General features: G+C 50.0%; 1 long non-coding RNA gene across 2 annotated transcripts; it reads left to right on the top strand.

Moving 5' to 3' along the window:
* The first annotated feature begins 9,152 nt into the window (after positions 1-9,152).
* On the top strand, positions 9,153-19,256 carry LOC311613431. 2 transcript variants are annotated; one of them, XR_014793454.1, is made up of 4 exons: positions 9,153-9,238; positions 12,694-13,164; positions 13,530-13,644; positions 16,815-19,256. It is a non-coding gene; the product is annotated as an uncharacterized lncRNA (long non-coding RNA). The 2 variants fall into 2 exon arrangements; XR_014793455.1 differs by lacking the exon at positions 16,815-19,256 and adding an exon at positions 15,406-15,623.
* The last annotated feature ends 768 nt before the right edge of the window (positions 19,257-20,024 follow it).

Raw genomic sequence — 20,024 nt, 5'->3', positions numbered from 1 at the left:
AACAAGCTCAGCCCTCACCTGCCCCTGAGGATTGCCCTCACTTCCTCATGACCAAGGCGCCAGCCGGAGTGGCATTTACATGCGTTAAACGCATGTAAAGTGCAACTTCATGGCTATCCGTTTTTAACGTTCATTTTTAAAGTTATCTTTTTATTTATTTTTTAATATCTCTTTATTGATTTCAAAGAGAGGAAGGGAGAGGGAGAGAAAGATAGAAATATCAATGACGAGAGAATCATGGATCAGCTTCCTCCTGCACGCCTCCCACTGGGGATCCAGCCTGTAACTGGGCATGTGCCCTGACCCGGAATTGTACCATGACCTCTTTGGTTCATAGGTCAACACTCAACCTTTGAACCACACCTGCTGGGCTAAATTACATTCTAAAATGCCCTAAGCCGTTTGGCTCAGTGGATAGAGCATCGGCCTGCAAACTGAAGGGTCCTAGGTTCGATTCCAGTCAAGGGCATGTACCTTGGTTGCAGGCACATACCCAGTAGGAGGGGGTGTGCAGGAGGCAGCTGATCGACGTTTCTCTCTCATTGATATTTCTCACTCTCTATCCCTCTCCCTTCCTCTCTGTAAAAAATCAATAAAGTATTTTTAAAAACTTAAAACACCCTCCGGAGCCCCTTGCTGGCTGTGTCTCAGCTCTGCCCGGGCTGGTTTGGCTTCCTTTGCAGGTGGGACCTCCCACAGGTGCCCCCGCAGCTCCCGGCTCACAGTCCACCCGCTCAAAAGCCTCGCTCCCCACGGTGGCAGTCAAAAAATAGCCACCATTCACTGAGTGCTCCTCAGAGCCAAGCCCCCTCCTGCGCACGTCAGGGGATGCTCTCATTCGTTCCTCACAAGGACGCTGATATCATGGCTATTATTATCCCACATTAAAGCCAGGCGCCTGAGGTTACACAAACCGGCCCGGGGCCGCAGGGCTACCCAATGGCAGCCGGAACTCCTCACAGGGCACATCTGCTGACCACCGTGACCTTGGACTTGCCTGCAGCCATTCCCTAAGCCTCTGGCGTTGAACAATAGTGAGTGAGTACCGGCTCTGTTCCAGCTGCTTCGTGGGTATGACCTCATGTTCAGCTCCATTTCGGCTCAGAGAGGTTCGCTAACTTTCCCAAGCTCACCCAGAAAGGAAGTGGAGAATTAGGAGCCAGATTCGCTGAGTTCCAAAGCTCCTCACGAGGGGCCTTTGCACTGATGGTCACTGTGCCTGGAGCACCCTCTCCCAGGCATCCCTTCCTTCCTCCACATCTCTGCAGCGAGACCACCCTGAGGGCTCCCTTTAAAACCACGGGCATTGCTCCGCTCCCTTCTAACCCTGCTTACCTGGCTCTACTTTTTCTGCTAGAGCACTTATAATCTTTTAGTACACTAAATCATTTGCTTTTTATTTTATTTTATTTTTTAAATATATTTCATTGATTTTTTACAGAGAGAAAGGGAGAGGGATAGAGAGCTAAAAACATTGATGAGAGACAAACATCGGCCAGCTGCCTCCTGCACACTCCCTATTCTATCCACTGAGCCAAACCAATCAGGGCTAGATCATTTGCTTTTTAATATATATATATATATATATATATATATATATATATATATATATATAATGATTTCAGAGAGAAAGGAAGAGGGAGAGAGGGATAGAAACATTAATGATGAAAGAGAATCATTGGCTGGCTGCCTCCTGCACACCCCACACTGAGGATTAAGCTCACAGCCTGGGCATGTGCTCAACTGGGAATTGAACCCTGACCTCCTGGTTCATAGGTTGATGCTCAATCACTGAGCCACATCAGCTGGGCTCATTTGCTTTTTTATTATGACTTATTACTTATTTATCTCTCCCCGCTAGACTGTAAGCTTACTGAGGGCAGGGATCTGATAGATCCCAATTTTCTAGAGCAGAGCCATGCACAGTAGTCCCCAATAAATATTTGAATGAATGATGCTATGGCATGGGTCCTGACAGGTGGCAGGTCAAGAAATCACCCCAACTTATGTCTTCAATTCTGACTGAGTCTGATCAGAGCAGACAGGAGCGTGGAGAGTGGTTGAGGGCACAAGGACACAGAGCATCAGGTGGTTAGTGGGACTGGCTCCATGTCAACATGACCACCTTCGTCACAAGTGAGGATCACTATCGCAGGTCAGCCTTCTGCTGCCCTTTACTTGAGCCAACATATCACTCCCCACTCGAACCCAGAACTATCTTCATGACACAGGCTGGAGTGCTGAGCCGAGGCTATGGATTCAGTCCCACGGGCTGAGGGAGAAAGGCTATGAACTCTCCCATTTCGGACGGTAGCAGTGATGCAATCCTTACCGTTGCGTTTGCTTTAGACCTTAGAATGCTGTCGAGTGATGTACTTTGAAAAGGATCCCATTCCCCATTGCAGGGAGTGAGCGGCACAACTGGCTAATGACTAGCAATCTCGGAGGAAGAGGCAGAATGGGACAGAGCGGGGAAACAGAAATTCAGACGTGGCTGTGGGATTGTGCATTGGGCATGCTTTTCTGAAGAACAATTTTGTAATCGGTAGTCAACACTAAAAGTATCTAGTCCTTTTAATCCAGCAATTCTAGGAATTTTACCAAGGATATAATCAGAGAAAATGTCCCTCCAAGGTGGCTCACTGGAGCATTAATATAATACCGAAACGTTAGCAGTAACCTCAATGTCCAGCTCGTTGAGTCAATGATGGTTTAATACAATCCAAGAAAGATACATAGAAATATACGGAATGGCATGGGAAAACGTGGTATATATAAAAAAAGCAGGTGATAAAGCATTACGGTCAATCTGCCATTTTTGTAAGGTTAATTTGGAACTCTTAATTTTGGAGTAATAACAGAATGGATAAGGACAAGGGCTTTGAGGGCAGAAAGACACGAGTTGAATTCCTAAGTCTTCCACTCATCAACTTGGATGCTGTAAACCTCAGCTTCCTCATCTGTGAAATGGGGCTAGGGTAGTGCCTGGACAAGACCTAGGGCATGGTACTCCTTGAATAGATGCTTCTAACTAAAATGGTGGGCCATAGTGTGTGTGTGTCTGTGTGTACAAGTGTGCGTGTGCATGTGCATGTGTGTGCGTGTGTGAATGTGTGTAGTACTTTCGTATGCATTCAGTTCTTTCTGAACTGGGCAGGTATTGCTTTTGTAATTAGGAACACTTGTTATCATAGAAAAAGGAGAGGCCTAAGAAATGTCATCAGGACAGAAGGAATCTCAACTGTGCTAATTTGCCATCTCCGCTGCTCTCAGAGTCGTCTGTTTCAAATCATTCTGTGGCATTTCTGTTCCTCTTTTTCTTAAGGACTTGTTCCAAGAATAAAATAAATAAATAAAATAAAATAAAAAAATAAAGAGAGAAAAGAAAGTTAGAAAGAAAGACAGAAAAATTCCAAAGCTTCAAGCCATGTGGGTGAGTGTAATTTGCAGAAAATATTTCCAAAATGTTGTAGCCAAAACAGGCCATGTTTTAAACCTCAGATATCTAAGCAAATTTCTAAATTATGCTTGTAAACCACATGAGGTTCCTCTGCTTAGTAACACTTTACTTGTTGGAGATAATTCAGAGAGAAGGTTCCAAGGACTTCCATTGGCTTTGCCTGTTCAGCATCCACCACCCCTTCCTCCCTGCCCCCATGGTCTGGCATCAGAATCTGGATAGCTCTCTGGGGAAATGTTCCTCCCGCTTGATCCTTGTGGTTCAACTGGGCCTGCTCACATCTGAGCTTTAAAGATAGGCGTGACTCAGACCTGACTAATGACAGTGCTGCATTGCTCTGGCCACTGGGATTGGTTCAGGGATGAGCATGTGACCTGAGCTGGGCCAATCAGAGACAGCCCTGGGATTTTTTTATTTTTATTTTTATTTTTTTGCTGGAACTACTCAGAAATAGGTCCCCTCTGTAGACTGGGATGCTGAGCTGGTAGACTGTGAGGCTGAAAGTGCCAGGAACCGTTTTAACAGCATTTCGGGAAAGCTGCTTGAGAAGGGAGCGAACACCAAGGAAGAAAAAAACAGGAAATGGGCAAAGTCAGAATCCCGCTGATGTCCTTTAAGCACAGGGATTCAGCCAAGCCAAACACTAGCAAGTACTCCTTTCTGTTTCAGCGAATCGGAGTCGTTTTTCTGTTGCTTGCCACCGAAAAAGACCTGCCGGTTACGGAAGATCAGTCTGAGGTTGGCAGATACATTTATCGCGTTACGCGTTGTAAGGTTTACAGTGTTCGGGTATTTCAGGTGCTAAGGACTCCTTCCGTGCTGCCTAAGCAGGGCTCCTCCAGGCCTGGCTGCGGAGGACACCTCGGAGCCCTTTGTAATGAGCTCATTGAAGGAACCCTGGCAGAGCGCAGAGCGGTTGTCAGCTTGCTTGAAAACAATGGTCTTGAGCAGGCTAAGCCCTTCCCCTGCTGACTTGCCTGAAAGAACTGGGCTTCACAAAGCATTTTTTCAGAGTCGGACAAATACAGGCCTGCGTTCAACGCCAGCCCGGCTCAATTAACAGAGTTCTCACTATAATGTTTAACTTTCCGTTTGTCATCTTTTCGCACGAACAAACAATAACACAAACAAAACATTGCACAGAGGTTGTGTTTTTCCATGGAGAGTGACCTGCCACCGTTAGGCATTCTGACGCCCTCTGCAGATAACGGTGAAGCCATGTCTGTTTCACGTTCTCACCCTGTTCCCACTCTTTTCCGTGTGTTGACCGAACCACAGGTTGCCTCAAAATGTTGGACTGTTCCTTTTTCCCTTGTCAAAAAATTGCCAAGGACTGTCAACAGTCTAAGAGGTTGAGTCACATCAAACAAGTCTTTGTTGACTTCCCAATGGTAACAGGACAGGGTCAGGGCTGGGGAGATGGAAGGATGAGGACCTCTACTCCAAGTCTCCTGAGAATTTCCCCCTGGTTAGGGAGGTAAGAATGTGGTTCAGCCCTAACCGGTTTGGCTCAGTGGATAGAGCGTCAGCCTGCAGACTGAAAGGTCCCAGGTTCAATTCCAATCAAGGGCATGTACCCTGGTTGCAAGCACATCCCCAGTAGGGGTGTGCAGGAGGTAGCTGATCAGTGTTTCTCTCTCATTGATGTTTCTAACTCTCTATCCCTTTCCCTTTCTCTCTGTAAAAAATCAATAAATATATATATATTTTTTTTTAAAAAGAATGTGGTTGCCAAAACAGGTTTGGCTCAATGGATAGAGCGTCGGCTTGAGGACTGAAAGGTCCCAGGTTCGATTCCGGTCAAGGGCATGTACATGGGTTGCGGGCACATCTCCAGTAGGGGGTGTGCAGGAGGCAGCTGGTCTATGTTTCTCTCTCATCGATATTTCTAGCTCTCTGTCCCTCTCTCTTCCTCTCTGTGAAAAATCAATAAAATATATTAAAAAATAAAATAATAAAATAAAAAATAAAAAAGAATGTGGTTTAGTGTAGAGGGGCCCCATTTACCTGGGTTCAACTCCTGGTTCTACCACTCCCTAGTTATGTCCTTGGGAAAGTTACCACATAGGCAAGTTATGATGATTAAATGAATTAATATAGATCAATTTTATACAGCCATGCCTAGCACTCCAAAAAAAAAAAAAGTCAAAGTTGTTTTTCTTTCTTATGTTAATTTATGACTTTACAAATTAAGGTCTGGTTTTGATGGTTTCCCAATAATTCTTAGGTATATCCTGGGATTAAAAATCAGCATATTTGGTAATAGTCACATATATCCCTCAAAAATCCCTTAGAAAGCAGCCACATTGGTCATCACAGACCATCTCTCAATACATTAGATTCTGACCAGCCAGAATCCCACACTGTTCTCTGGTTGAGAACCAACGAAGTGTGTTTCTTGTATATTGGGGACAGATTGTATGAGAAATCATGGTCCTTAAACACTTTAAAAACATTTGTAAACACTGGACTGCCACTCAGGGAAGCCGAGGCCACATAGGAGGAGAGGTTAGTGATTGCTGAGCCTGACAGGGTATAGCCAACCTCAGGTTCCACCCAAAACTCACCCTGGACATGCACACATCCCATAGCCTGCAGCAGGGGCTACCTATACTCACCACACTGCTCCTCTCTCTCCCCAAGCATCGGTGGCTGAATCCTGGTACATTAAAGGCAAAGGCTTGTGGGATGGAATATTTCTATATTTATTTTGCTTAGCAGTAAGAGAGTTCAAAAATGTTAGACATCGCCGAAACCAGTTTGGGTCAGTGGATAGAGCATCGGTCTGTGGACTGAGGGGTCCCAGGTTCGATTCCGGTTAAGGGCATGTACATTGGTTGTGGGCACATCCCCAGTGGGCAGTGTGCAGGAGGCAGCTGATCAATGTTTCTCTCACATCGATGTTTCTAACTCTATCTCTCTCCCTTCCTCTCTGTAAAATATCAATAAAATATATATTTTTTTAAAAAGTTAGACATCAAGGCCAAATCTAGCACTTGTGGTTCCCAACCCACCTTTACCTTAGAAGCCCTTTAGGTGAAAAGCATGAGATCTGGGGCTCGAAGAATGAGACCTGAGTGGGCAGCCTGGACCCAAAGTTTACCAAGGGGTGACCTTGGGCCATTCGCTTTATCTTCTTCAGCTTCAGTCTCTTCCTGTGAGAAAGGATATAACAATATGGACCACGCACAGTTACTGAGTGTGAAGACAGAGTGTGCCTAAGCGTTAGGTCCTAGGACGTGCATTCATGTCTTAGCCACTAACTCGATGGAGTAGGGTCCAGTGATGATGAGTAAGGCAGGCCCTGACCTCCAGAAGCACCCACCACGTGGGGAAATGTATGTAGTAGCAAATGTGCATCTAGGCTGGGATGTGGCAAGTAAGATTGAGATTATTTTTAGGACCTGCCAACACTCCAGTCTTCTTTGAAGCTTCAAATGAAATGATCTGCCTTGTTTTGACAGCTAATGACGTTTGGGTAGCTTCTGTTTTGTGTTTTGGAGGAGAAACACACTTTGGGGGTATACTACATATACTTCCTGAATATCTGCATCCTCGCTAGCCGTGGTGTTGGGAGGATTGGCCAATTCCATCAGTCTTGTTTGATTCAGGGAAACAATTTTGAATAACAGCTCATGATCAAATTAGACAGATTTGTTTCCCACTAGTAAACAGTTGCTAATAGTTATTGAGTGTTCGCTGTGCAGATTTTCTATTGAAAAGCAAGACAGCTTGGTATCCAATGGGTCCCACCATTGACTGGCTGTGTGATTGGCGGCAAGTTTTTTAACCTGGGTGATCCTCAGCGTCTCCTCACAAAACAGGGCAGTCAGAGTGCCTGCCTCCCCGTGACAGCCTGAGGATGCAGTGAGGGGGCCCGACGCTGGGCCCTGGGTTCAGACCTGGCCGTTAGCGTCATCAGCTTCACAAAATAAGTCCGGGAGACACAGACTCTGTGCTGGGAAGGCCTTTGTGACCCCGCAAGGCTGCCCAGGGGCCTGTGCAGCTACACTGCAGAGAGGGGCTGGTTCTATGCCAGCGTGTAAGGCAAACATGGATGGAATCAGCTTCCCTTTGAAAATCCTGCCCGTCGAGTAGAGTATATACGGTATTATGCATGGAACACTCAGGTCTGAGCACCACTGAGTCAGACGCTAGGAGGGAACAAAGGGCATGTGTACCTGTGGCTGCCTGGGCATCCGATCCATTCCTGAAGACTCAAGGGCCCCAGGTTCGAAGGAAGAGGGTCTCAACTGGGGGTAAGTTTGCCCTTCCAGGGGACAGTTGGCAATGTCTAGAGACATATTTTGGTTGTCGTAATTAGGGCGGGGTATGCTATTGACATCTAGTGGGTGGAGGCCAGGGATGCTGCTTAAACATCCTACAGTGCTGAGGCTGAGAAACCCTGTGCTAGTAACTATCACATCCACTCTTAGGAAGGGAAAAGAGGCAGAATCTGCTAGGATGTTCCTGCTGATCACTGGGGTTTAATGAGATGCCCTACGTGAGAGCTCTTAGCATAGCACCTGGCACATAGTAGGTACTCACTAAACGGTTCCTGGGCCTCAAGTTAAATTTTGCTTGATGAGGCCACCTCATGTGCTCTATTTTTGAGATGCGGTGGAGGAGAACTCAGCCACCTGCTTCCTGTCTTTCCAAGCTGGCACTTCCTGTTTTGCCCCACTCAGCAGTGATGGGTCTCATGGTGGTATCTTCCCTGGGGGGGGGGGGGGTTGTTTCCAAAACCAGCATCTAACTCAGGTGTGGTTCTGCCATTCTGCTATTACCCAAGCTTTCCAATTCAGATTCAAAACGTCTGACCTCTCAAGCCTACTGGAAAGCCCTCACTTGCAGCCACATGATTTTTAAAAGGGAGCTCTCACAACCATAACTCCGTTCTCTCCCCTCCCCTAACCAGGTTGGATCTGAAATAGGAGCCCAAGGAGGAAGGGGCTGGTTGTCGCTCACCAGCTAAGAAACTCTCAGGGACCGCAAAGGCAAGAAAATTGCTTTTAAATGAAAGAAGTATTCCCATTTCATTTCGACCCCTAATGTATCACATAACTGTGGTATCCCTCCTTGTCCATCTGAAAAATTAGAATACAAATAACTCTTAAGTCATTTGGACTCTATTCAAATGTGAATTCATCTCTTTAACCATCCCTCTCCTTATTTTTTGAAATAAAGATGAATATTGAATGTTAAGAGTCTTTTTGTGGATTTTTTTCACTTTGAGTTGTTTCTTTTTTCTTATGATCACTGTTGCTTTCCCCCCATCATTACTTACTCATCAGTGTCTTGAAGATCTTAAACTGGTCTTTTTCTCTTTCTTCTCCTTCTTCTTCTTCTTCTTCTTCTTCTTCTTCTTCTTCTTCTTCTTTTTTGTTTGTTTCCCTTCACTTAAATACTGTGGACAGCAAGCCAACTGACTAATGATGAATATGATTCCTATTCAGACGTAATAAGTCTTATGAAAATGTCTTTTTATTCCAAGGAAGGAGGATGCGTTGGTTCAGTAGTATGATGTCACGGTGACAGCGTGCAATGTCAGGTGACTGGATGGGTGTTAATGGCCTGGCCTGGCCATACTCACCCCGAGAGGGAGTCACACGATGGCATCCTATTCCAGTATGTCCACAGAAGGAAGGGAAATTCCTTCCAACAGTGTGTTTCTGTGTCATGTCTCTTGAGTTGAAGTGCTGACTTGGTGTATATGAATAATGGAGTCAGACATGTCATGCCTTCTCCTTAACACTCTCTTTTTTGCCTGGGACACCTGTATTAGAGAGGGAAAGCATATCAGGATCCAGGAATGGCAAACACACAGCTGTTCCACCACTCAACACCTCTGCCTATGGCAGACATTACCAATCGATCGCAGCATGCTTTTCCATAAACCATGCATGCAGACCCTATCAATTGATGGCAGCACAGGCATACAAGGTAGGAAAGGTTTTCTGCCTCTACTAGGTAAAGTAGGATACACTTAGAAGAGCATTGGAATGTCATCACCATCACCATATTCCCTTCCAGAAACTTCAGTGCTCCAAATCCCACTTGCCCAAACGTTTGGAAGAAAAGAAGGAGAAGGTTTGTTTTCTGCACAGCAGTTTGGTTTGAAAATGAGCCTCTGAGCCTGCAGAGACAAGCAAATTGAATGAATGCACCTTATTTCCTGGTGTTACTACGACAGGGATTCTTAAAATATAAGTCCCTGATGCTACTTTATCCATGAGGCCTCAGTCTGAGAAACACAATCTAGAATCAAAATTAATTCTATCATTTTATAATTTGCTCAGTCAGATGAAAAAAAAAGGGGGGGGGGGAGGGTATGATTTTCAAGAACTTTCTACACTTGAGACTAAAAACAGCAGGTTGTGTTTTTTTTTTAATTTTGTTTAAGCAAATGCAATCCTCTGGGTATTTACAGTAGGAGGATTTCAGTCAGTGGAGACATTTTTTAAAAAGATCTCAAGTAAGAATCCTTCTTTGCATTTTTTTTTTCCCCAAAAGGACATTTACTTTTGGAAAATGCTCCATTTAGAAATACTGTGCCATGGATGACAACTGACCCAAAAGTCTGACTTTTTTTTTTTTTTTTTTGAGGGAGAGAGTAGGGCAGAGAAGGTTGGAGGTTGTGTGAATGCAATTCTGTTCACCCCACCAGCCACGCAGGATTTGGGAGTTCATGTTCATTCATTTCTTTTCGTTCATTCATTTATTCAAATACATACTGACGGTCTGCCAAATATAGAGCACCGTGCTAGCAATGGGGTGATAGCCTAGAAGGAAACACTACCTCAGCCTTAGCTGGTTTGGCTCAGTGGATAGAGCATCAGCCTGCGGACTGAAGGGTCTCTGGTTCGATTCCCATCAAGGGCACATGACGGTTGGGCGGGCCCGATCCCCAGCAGCCAATCAATGATTCTCTCTCATCGTTGATGTTTCTATTTCTCTCTTCCTCTCTGAAATAAATAAATTTTAAAGAAAGAAAGAAAGAAAGAAAGAAAGAAAGAAAGAAAGAAAGAAAGGAAACACTGCCTTACACAGCCCACCCTTCTTCGCAGGGAATGCCGAAGAATGGCTCCCCAATGTCCTAAGGCAGTGGTTCTCTTGTCACCACCTTCCAAGTGACATTGAGCAACGTCTGGAGACATTTTTGGTTGTCACACTGGGAGGGTGGGGGACAGTGCGTCTGGCATCCAGTGGGTAGAGCCTCGGGGTGCTGCTCCACATCCTGCATGCACAGGAGGGCCCCCCACAAAGAACGCCCTGACTCCTAAGGCCAGCAGCCTGGAGGTGGAGAATCCTTGCCCTGAGGCATCTACCGTATGTGATGGATTAGCTAGCTTCTGGTTAGCGGTGCTAGCTACGTTCCATCTTTAGGAGAACTGAAATGGCAGCCTAACTTGTTTCTGTCAGACCTTTTCCTCTCTGGGAACCCTGATTGAGAAAGGTTGGTGCCACGGCTCAGGGTGTGTGGTCCGTGGACTTTTGGCCTTGGCTTTGCCTGGGAGCTTGTTAGAGGAGCAGAGTCCCAGGCCCCGCCCCAGACCTGCCGAGCCAGAACCTGCACTTGAACGTGATCTCCAGGGGATTCGAGTGCATGTTGCCATTTGAGAAGCGGAAGCTTAAGTGATCGTTTTCCTAAGTGCTGCTTCTGTGGGCTGGAGTCTGCGGTGCCCTTAACTTGCATATGGAAATCTTACCCCCCAGGGGGATGGCATTAGGAGATGGGACCTCTGGGAGGCGATTAGGTCTTGAGGGTGGGCCCCTTGTGAGCGGGATTAGTGCCCTTATAAAAGGGACCGGGAATAGCTCCACGTGAGGACACAGAGAGGGAACTGTCTAAGAACAGGGCTCTCACCAGACACCACATCTGCCAGGGCCTTGACGTTGGACTTCCCAGACTCCAGAACTGTGAGGAAAAACTGTGTCGTTGAAGTCACCCCATCTCTGATGTTTCTGTTACAGCAGCCCACGTGGACAGGACAGCTACAGAGGCCAGGCTTCCATGATCAGTCCACCTGCAAACTGAAGGCTGGCAGAGGAGCGGAAGCCAGCCCCGAGAAGAGGCTTCCTAGCAGGGGGAACAGCAGGTGCATAGGCTCAGCGGCCAGAGGGAACTGGCCGGCCGGAGGGTCCAAAAGGAGAGGCTTTGTGTCTGGAGCTGGGACCGGCCAGGTGAGCAGAGCATGTGGGACTTTTTCCCAGGAGCAAGTGGGCATGGTGCACTGGGCTTGACCCCAGGCCCTGGCTCGGGGTGGCACAGGTAGGGATGCCATGGGTGGCCAGGAGGACTGAGCGAGGCCCACTCCTTGGCCCTTTCACCTGGTGCTCTGAGCAGCTGAGCCAACTAGTCAGACCAGGGCGGGAATCCCACGAATGGTAATTGCCCCGGGGGACCCACATCCCCGGCGAGATGGCGGCGAAAGATCAATGCTTCTGGGACACGCCGCTCCCGACCCCTCCGACGGAAGGCTGCGGAGCCATCGTGCCAGTGTATTTTTGTACAGATTTTGTGGTTTATGACACATTCTGGCAACGTGTAGATGCGATTTCAACGAGCCAGAATGTAGCACTGTAAACCTAAAACTGGATATCCCTTAAAGCTGCTGGGACCTGGCAGGAGACGGCTCCCAATTACAAGCAGCTCCCAGCTGCCCCGTTCCCGTCCTCGGGGCGTTGAAAACAAAACCCAGCTCCAGTGAGGGACTGCTAAGCCCTCTGCAACCCGTGAATGTCCCCTCTGGGCTTCCAAGCTCCGGGATACCTTACACACAAGAAATGACCCCTGCTAACTGACTGCTAGGGGAAGGGGGAAAGGGGAAGGGGTCCCGGGCGGGGGTGGGAGTGGGGGGTTGGGACCAGTGCGAAGACGGTGACAGACTGAATGGCCATGAAGTCATTCTGTCCTCGCCCTTGTTGATTTCTGCCCACACGGGGCTCGTCTCTCGGGCTGCGTGGGGATCCAGGGGCGTCACTTTTTCGCACCGACGACGGGATGCCCTGCTCCTCATCCTTCGCATATTGCTAATCTCACAACATCCATTATCCACTCGGCAACTGGCAAACGTGAACTTGGCCGGCGTCACCGCTGAGCGATGAGATCCAAGTTAGAAGAAGTGGGAGAGGGAGAGAGAGGGAGAGAGAGTGAGAGAGAGAGAGAGAGAGAGAGTACAAAGACGGGCCAGACGTTTTCCCAACCTGTATGAACACGCCGGACTCACCAGGCCGGGTACCCGGGCCAGGCGCTGTGCCCGCTGTCTGCCTTGGGCTCTGGGCCTGGGCTGCACTGGGGGCACCCGGGTCAGCGCTCCCCTCTCTTCCAGAGGATGATTGGCGCATTGTTCAGAGCCCATGAGGGGCGATCTCTGGAGGAAGCTGGCAAGAAAGTTTGATTCTATAAAAAGCAGCGCGCGGTCAGGATACGGTTTCCTATTCTGAGTCAAGGCGGAGAGGAGAGTCAGAAATTCCAAGCCAGAGGGTCAGGATGGGCTCCAGGGCCTGGAGTCCCATCTGAAACATGTTCCCGCTGGGCCCTTCCCTTCCCCCACCCCTCCCCCGCCCCCCACCCCCTCCCAGCCCGCGCAGCCGGCCAACCCGGAATACACAATGCAGCTCGCTTTCTCCCACACGGGCTGTTTCTCATTAGGAGCCAGCGCTGATTTCCCCCCTTTGCCATGTCATCTCTCCCCGCTCAGGTGAGTAATTCCACTTCTTAACAGGGGGGGTTCTGTTCGCGCTCCTGGGCCGCACGGGGCAGAGAAAAAAACTAGGCTGCAGGCTTTTTCCTACGGAGAGAGCGCGTGTGCACTTTTTAACCCTGGCATCTTCCTCCTCCGTCCGGAGTGTTCCATTTCCTCCTTTCAAAGAGCTCTGCTCACTAGGCTCCAGAGGAAAAGCCAACATTTGAATCAAGCCAGGCACTGGTTTGGGCCACCCGACACCCAACAATAGAGTCTAGAGAGGGTTTGGTTTCTGTGTGTGTGTGTGTGTGTGTGTGTGTGTGTGTGTTTTGTTTTGCTGTTAGTCCTCACCCAAGGATCTTTTTCCCATTGATTTTCAGAGTGGAAGGGAGCAGGAGAGGCAGAGTGAGAGAAACATCGATGTGAGAGCCACACGTGGATCGGCTGCCTCCTGCACACGCCCGGGCGGGGGCGAGGATTGAGTCTGCAGCCGAGGTACGTGCCCTTGACCGAAATCAACCTGCAGCCCTTCGGTCCAAAGGCCGACGCGCTTACCACTGAGTGAAACCGGGCAGGGCATCCAGGGCTTTGTTCCTCCCGCACCGGACTGGCACCTTTTCGTTTTTAAACTGGGTCTCACCGGAAGTGTTGGGTGCAGAAACCAGCTTTCCCACCTTCCAAGCGGGTGAAACAAGATTCCAAGCACAGCGGGTGGCCTCAGCTTCTCCCCCAAGCACCGAGTGGTTTTTTGGGGTTTTTTTTGGCCTGCTTGACATATTTATTTATTTATTTATTTATTTTTAAATAAATCTTTATTGCTCAGATTATTACAATTGTTTCTCCTTCCCCCACCCCCGCCCCCGCCATAGCTCCCTTCCACCCCCCTCCTCCCCCCCCCCCAAACGCCATTGTCCTCATCCATAAGTTATACGATTTTAACCCAGTCTCTTCCTGCACTCTCACACCCCTTTCCCCCTGATAATTATCAATCCACTCCCTTTCTTGAGCATCAAGCTGCTGTTCTGTGTTCTGGAGGCCTGGCGGCCATCGATCGGATCTGGATGTTGGCATTGTTTTGGCCTTCAAGGCCGCAGAATGGTTCCAGGGAAACCCCAGAGTCACGGGGGGGAGGGGGGGGAGGGAGTGGATTTCCCCACTGTTACCTTTCTCCATCCCCTTTCTCCTTCTGGCCGCGTGTCAGAAACACGCCTCCCCCACCGGGCCCCTCGTGGAGGGTGAAGCACAGGAGTGGCGTGTGTGGGATTCCGCCGCCGCTGGAGCAAAACCGCCAGGCGATGGCCCTCTGGTCTCTGGGACTCCGGGCCCCCCTGAGCCAGAGCGAAACAGGCCTCCTGCCCCGGCCTCCGGGCCCCTCCACCTCCTGCCCTGTTTCGCTTAGAACAAGCCCGAGCACGCCATGCCACCTCGCCAGGCCCTGCCAAAATCCACGAATGGCACAGAGCGCACATTAAACAGATGGAATGCAACATACATGTAAAGAAATAAGAGCCCTGCCAGGAAAGTTGGCAGCGGCCCTGGAATGCTTTAAACAGCGCGTGTGTGGGTAGAGAAGAGCGAGCCCGGAGCCCGCGAGGCTGCCTCACTCGCTCTCATGAGCTGTTTCTTTTACAGCCGTGACCTGTTTTGCCAGTCAAAATAAATACGGTGTTAAATGCCCCCTTTTACTGGCTCCCGATGCCTTGGCGATGCAGTTTGAAATACGAGCCGGCCTCATCGGGAAAGTGTCCTTTCACAGAGGGGAGGGGACGTGCCCCTTCTAGGCGGTCAGGAGGAGGGTCAGGGGCGGGGGGGGGGGGGGGCCTTCCCAGACACCCTTGGGAAGAGGAACAGGACCGACCACGGAGCCGCACGGCCTGGTTAGAAGTCACCGCCCGGAGAAGGTTCGTGGCAGACACTGGCAATGCCTGGGGGCGGCCTTGCACGGCTCTCTCTCGTGGTTGGCATCAGCCAGGACAATGGAGCGGCTGCCGGAATGCCTGGCTGTTTCACAAGGCACCCCGAGACCGCCAGGACTCTCCTCCAGGAGGAAAAGAGCAGCAGCGCCAGCCAGCCATGGAGCTTTGTGGGTCCCCCCTCAGCCACAGGCCACCCCGTCACCGCACGGGCTTCTCGCCACAGGCCCGGGAGGCTGGGTGGATTTGCCCCGAAGAGTCATTCCCGCAGCCGCTCACCAGGCATTCTGTGCGTATGGGGCCCATCGTGGGTCACGTCTTCTGAATCATCCCATTATCCCAGGACAGGGGCGTATGGCGACTCCTGCTTCATCGGTGAGGAAACTGGAGTCCGGAGAGGTTGAGTCACGTGTCCAAGATCGCACAGCTCTGGCAAAGGAGGCCGGGGTTTGAACCCAAGTCAGTCTGCTCTTCACGGTCAGGTGGTATAGGCCCCGTGCCGGCTTCTACCCAACCCTGCCGCATCATCATCATCTTCATCCTCAGAGCTACCCCGTAGAGGCAAGTGGCCGCATTCCCCACTGAAGATGCCATGGGATGTGTTCGTTTTCTGGGGTGGCTGTACCAAATGGGCACAAATTGGGGGGCTAGGGGGGGGGGTGTTGCAAAAACCCAGACATGTGTTCTCACACAGTCCTGGGGACCTGGCTGGAACCAAGGGCTGTGCTCCATTCCGAAGGCTCTGGTGGGGGACGGGGCGGGGGAAGGGGGAAAATATGACCTTCCTTGTCTCCTTCCTTGTCTCCTCTGGCTTCTGGTGGCCGCCAGCTTCCTTGGCTTGTGGTTGCATCTCTCCAGTGTCTGCCTCTGACTTCACCAGGCCCTGCCATGTGCCGTCGTCTCCCCTTCTCTTGTAAGGGGACTTATACTGGACTGAGGCCCCACACTAACCCAGGGTGACCTCATCTCACTGAGATCCTCGGTGTCATTAGGTCCAGCGGTTTGACTCCGGACCTTTCCTCAGGGGGCCTGGCGACTTATCCTATGAGTGTCTTTCTGATTTGCAGGTAGTTCTGCCGGCCTTATTATAAAATTTAAAAATCTTTCTGCCATCTCCTATCCTCTTCTTAGAACAACGCGGGCAATAACAGCCAGCATTTCGTGAACTCTCATCAAGATCTGCCGCTCAGTCACAGGATTCATTCCCTGCAGATACTGTGAGATGCAGACACCATGTTGTCATTGCTGGACAAGGAAGGAAAGTCAGATGTGAGAGCTTAAAGCCTCGAGCAAGCCCTCTCAGCCAAGAGCTGGTGAGGGCGGGATAGAGCCCAGGGTGTCTGACTCTGGGGCCCTAGTTCGTAGGCAGGATGCAAAACTGAGACTCCTGAGGAGTTTAGGATTGCGTTGGGAGGCCCTGGTTTAGAAGGAGTGGAGGTGTGGGGCGAGGGGGCCATTTCTGAGCAAGAACAGCCAAGACTTATTCTTGGGCAGAAAGTCCAGAAAGGCTGAAAGGCAATCACAAAGTGAGTTTCTCTAGGAGACCAACCCCCCCCCCCCCCGCCTGTCTCCTCTCTCTCTCTCTCTCTCTCTCTCTCTCTCTCTCTCTCTCTCTCTCTCTCTCAATCTTGGCTGAAATTCCAGCAGAGAAACAGGAAGTTGGAGGCAAGTAAAAAAAAAAAAAAAATGCCCATTTTTATTGTCATCCGGATTTGAGTTCAGTAACATCTGCCAATGGTTATGTTATTGCAGGGAAGTTTGCACTCTGGTTGTGCAATCATCTGGCCCAGGAGACCCGGGAGATGGTGAAAGGCCACGAATGGCAAGTGACTTCCTGGCCTGCTGTCTCATGACCACAGGGCTCTGCTCGTTCGGGCTTCCCAGTGAACAAGATCCACTTCTTTCTCAGTTGGGGCCACTGATGGCTAAGAATTGTCTCGTCTGAGCTTCTCAGCAACCTTGTGAAGTCAGATCTGATGCTCGGGGAAGTCAAGTCACTTGCCCGGATATGCTGACCGCCAAGTGCTCAGATCTCCTCAGGCTGCCCGAGTCCAGCGTCCAAGATCTCTGCTGTAACATTGTCTCTCTAAACCCGTGTCCCAAGAATCTGCATCATCTGGTAGATAAGGGAAAGGGGAAATGCACTCATTCACCTGTTCACACATTCATTCATCCATCCATCCATCCCATCCATCCATCCATCCATCCGTCCGTCCGTCCATCCACACATGTCCATCTGGGTCTGTACCACATGTGAGAAGCCAACAAGAAAATCCCTTCCCTTTTAGGTGTGCACCAAGCTCTTCACTGGACTCAGTACAGGAGGTCATATCTCTGCCTTAAAGAGACAGAGAAGACAGGAAGGTATATCAGTTAAATCTAGGACAGCGTGGCAAATGCTATAATAGAGATACGAAAAGGGAGACCAGAAGAGAAGAGAAAATCAGGGAGTAGACCCTGGGATTGAGATTTGAAGGTGGAGGAAGGAGATGTCACTCAGACAAGGAAGGGCTGGCCTGCATTTCAGGCAGTGAGTTCAGCAGGCATGTACTCCTGTGGCTATGCTGGGCATATATTTGACTAGAGGCCCAATGCACGAATTCATGCATAGGTGGGTCCAGCCAACCCGCCCCAATGGGGGCAGATCGGGCCAGGCCAATAGGGGAGAAGAGATTCTGGGCAGTGGTGGTGGGGGACTGATCAAGATGGGATTGGCAAGGGGAGGAGGGCTGTGGGTGGTTGGCTAGCTGGCCCCACCTCCAGTCGGAGTGGGGGGCAATTGGGAGGCAGGATCGGGGAGAGGGGCCATGGGTGGTTGGGGGGGGTCAATAGGGGCCCCAATTGGGCTGGTTGGCTGCCGCAGTGTGCATCATAGTGACCATAATTCTGGTCATGCTGCCGTTCCAGTCTTGTGTATATATATATAGATTACCTCCATATGGATTGGTTAATCTCCAAGGACCCACCAGTGGGCCTCTCCCCAACCTCTCTCACCTGGGATTCTGTCCACTTCCCCAGGATGCAGAGACTAAATGGTTAACACCTGGGCCAGCAGGAAGCTCCAGGGCTGGGCTCCAGCCCAGCCCCTCAGGCCTCCTTGGTTGGTGCTGTGATGCCGTACTGGGCGTGAGGTATTTGGTTTTTCACTCCTGGGCCAGAGTGCAGCTGAGTGAGGGGCAGGAGGGTATGGGGCATGCTGGCAGCCAGCAGGGCCGGAAATAGGGAGCTTCAGGAAGTGCTGGAGGTGATACTGGAAGACGAAGAGTGGGGCTCTGGGGAAGAACCTTGTGTGACATGTGACAAGGGAGAGACGTTGTCCTGAGGGTGTGTGGAGAGCGTGTCAGCCATGCCATGCTTTACCGATGTGTGGGCATACACGGCGTCTAACACCTACAGTTTGGTGAGTGTTGACAAATGTTTATCCCTATGTGACACCCCCCGCCGCCCCCGCTTCTCCCTCCCCAATCCCCCCCCCAATTCGTCAAGATAGAACATTTCTGTTTCTCCAGAAAGTTCCCTTTGTGCCGTCCACCGAATTCTAAGCAAGGGAGTTGCATGGTTACACTTGGCAATTTTCAAGCTTGCGCTTGGAAGTCCTCTGGCTCGTGACTCGAGCCCCTCTTGGTGCCACACGGTGTCCTAGCTTTGGGGTGGGGGTGGGGGTGGGGCGCTGGGGACATCTGTGGGAAAGACCCCTTTTGGAGAAAGGGAGGAGGTGATCAAAGGCAAGCAGAGCTGGCTTCCTGGGCATGCGGCCTCTGCGGCCGGAGGTCAGGAGAGGATTAACCAAAAGAAAAAAAGAGATAGAGATAGAGATAGAGATAGAGATAGAGATAGAGATAGAGATAGAGATAGAGATAGAGAGAAAGAGAGATTAAAAAAATGATATTTTCCCATTGATTTTTAAAGGGAGTGAAAAGGAATGAGAGAAACATAAAGAGAGAGAAACATGAGAGAAACCCATTGATGGGTTGTCTCCCACACATGCCCCAACTGAAGCCGGGGATTGAGCCTGCAACCCAGGTACATGGCCTTGACCAGGATGGAACCTGGACCGACGCTCTATCCACTGAGCCAAACTGACTAGGGGGAGAGTCTTAAGTCTTAAACGAGGGGATTCACGTTTTTATTTTGCCCTAGGCCCCACCTACAATGCCGCTGGGCCCCGGGGTACAAAGGTAATTAACAGGGAGCTGAGGGAGGAAGAGAGGGAGGGAGAGAGAGAAAGAGAGAGAGGGAGAGAGAGAAAAAGAGAGGGGGAGAGAGAGAGGGAGAGAGGGAGAGAGGGAGAGAGGGAGAGAGAGAGAGAGAGAGAGAGAGAGAGAGAGAGAGAGAGAGGATTTGGAGGGTCCTACAGAGATGACCTTATTGGAGGAGTGGGAAAAGAAGCTGGTCAGGTAGAGTCAGTGTCACAGGAAGGATTCGATCCCCCGAAGTTCTCTTTCTAGGAATAAGTGCAGGGCGGGGGAGACGTTCCTAGTTGCCGCTGTTCCTCTCTAACTCTACCCAGAGCACCAGTAAACGTGGATGGGCTCAATTAATTACAATGACTAATACGTGTGACAAGCCAAATCTTCGAACTTGAGACCTTCGCAGGCTTCGAGGTATCAAGTACAGATACAAACAATTAACAATAAGCACGCCGGCATTATTATCTTCTAATTAACTGTACAAAAAAACAAACAAAAAAAAACACCACACCTTAATCCAGAGCTAAATGAAAACAAAGGGAAAGCGAGGCCTCTGGCAGCTCTAGAAACACAGGTGATGGCGGGAGGAGAGAGGGGCGGGAGGGCTGTACTTGGCTCGAATGATGAATGGAGGCGGCCTTCCTTTGCGGATGTCAGAGCCCGGATCAGTGCCTGGGCCCCGCTCCTTCCTGCTGGGGCCAGATGTCCGAGGGGAGGCCTTGGCAGAGGGTGCGGGAGGCAGGCAGGAGGAGCCACGTTGGCATTCCCCTGG

Source organism: Pipistrellus hanaki, assembly GCF_964339955.1.
Source record: "Pipistrellus hanaki genome assembly, chromosome: 19".
NCBI classification, from domain to species: Eukaryota; Metazoa; Chordata; class Mammalia; order Chiroptera; family Vespertilionidae; genus Pipistrellus; species Pipistrellus hanaki.
The sequence above is the reverse complement of the archived record's forward strand: the minus strand, read 5'-3'. Positions and strand labels throughout refer to the sequence as shown.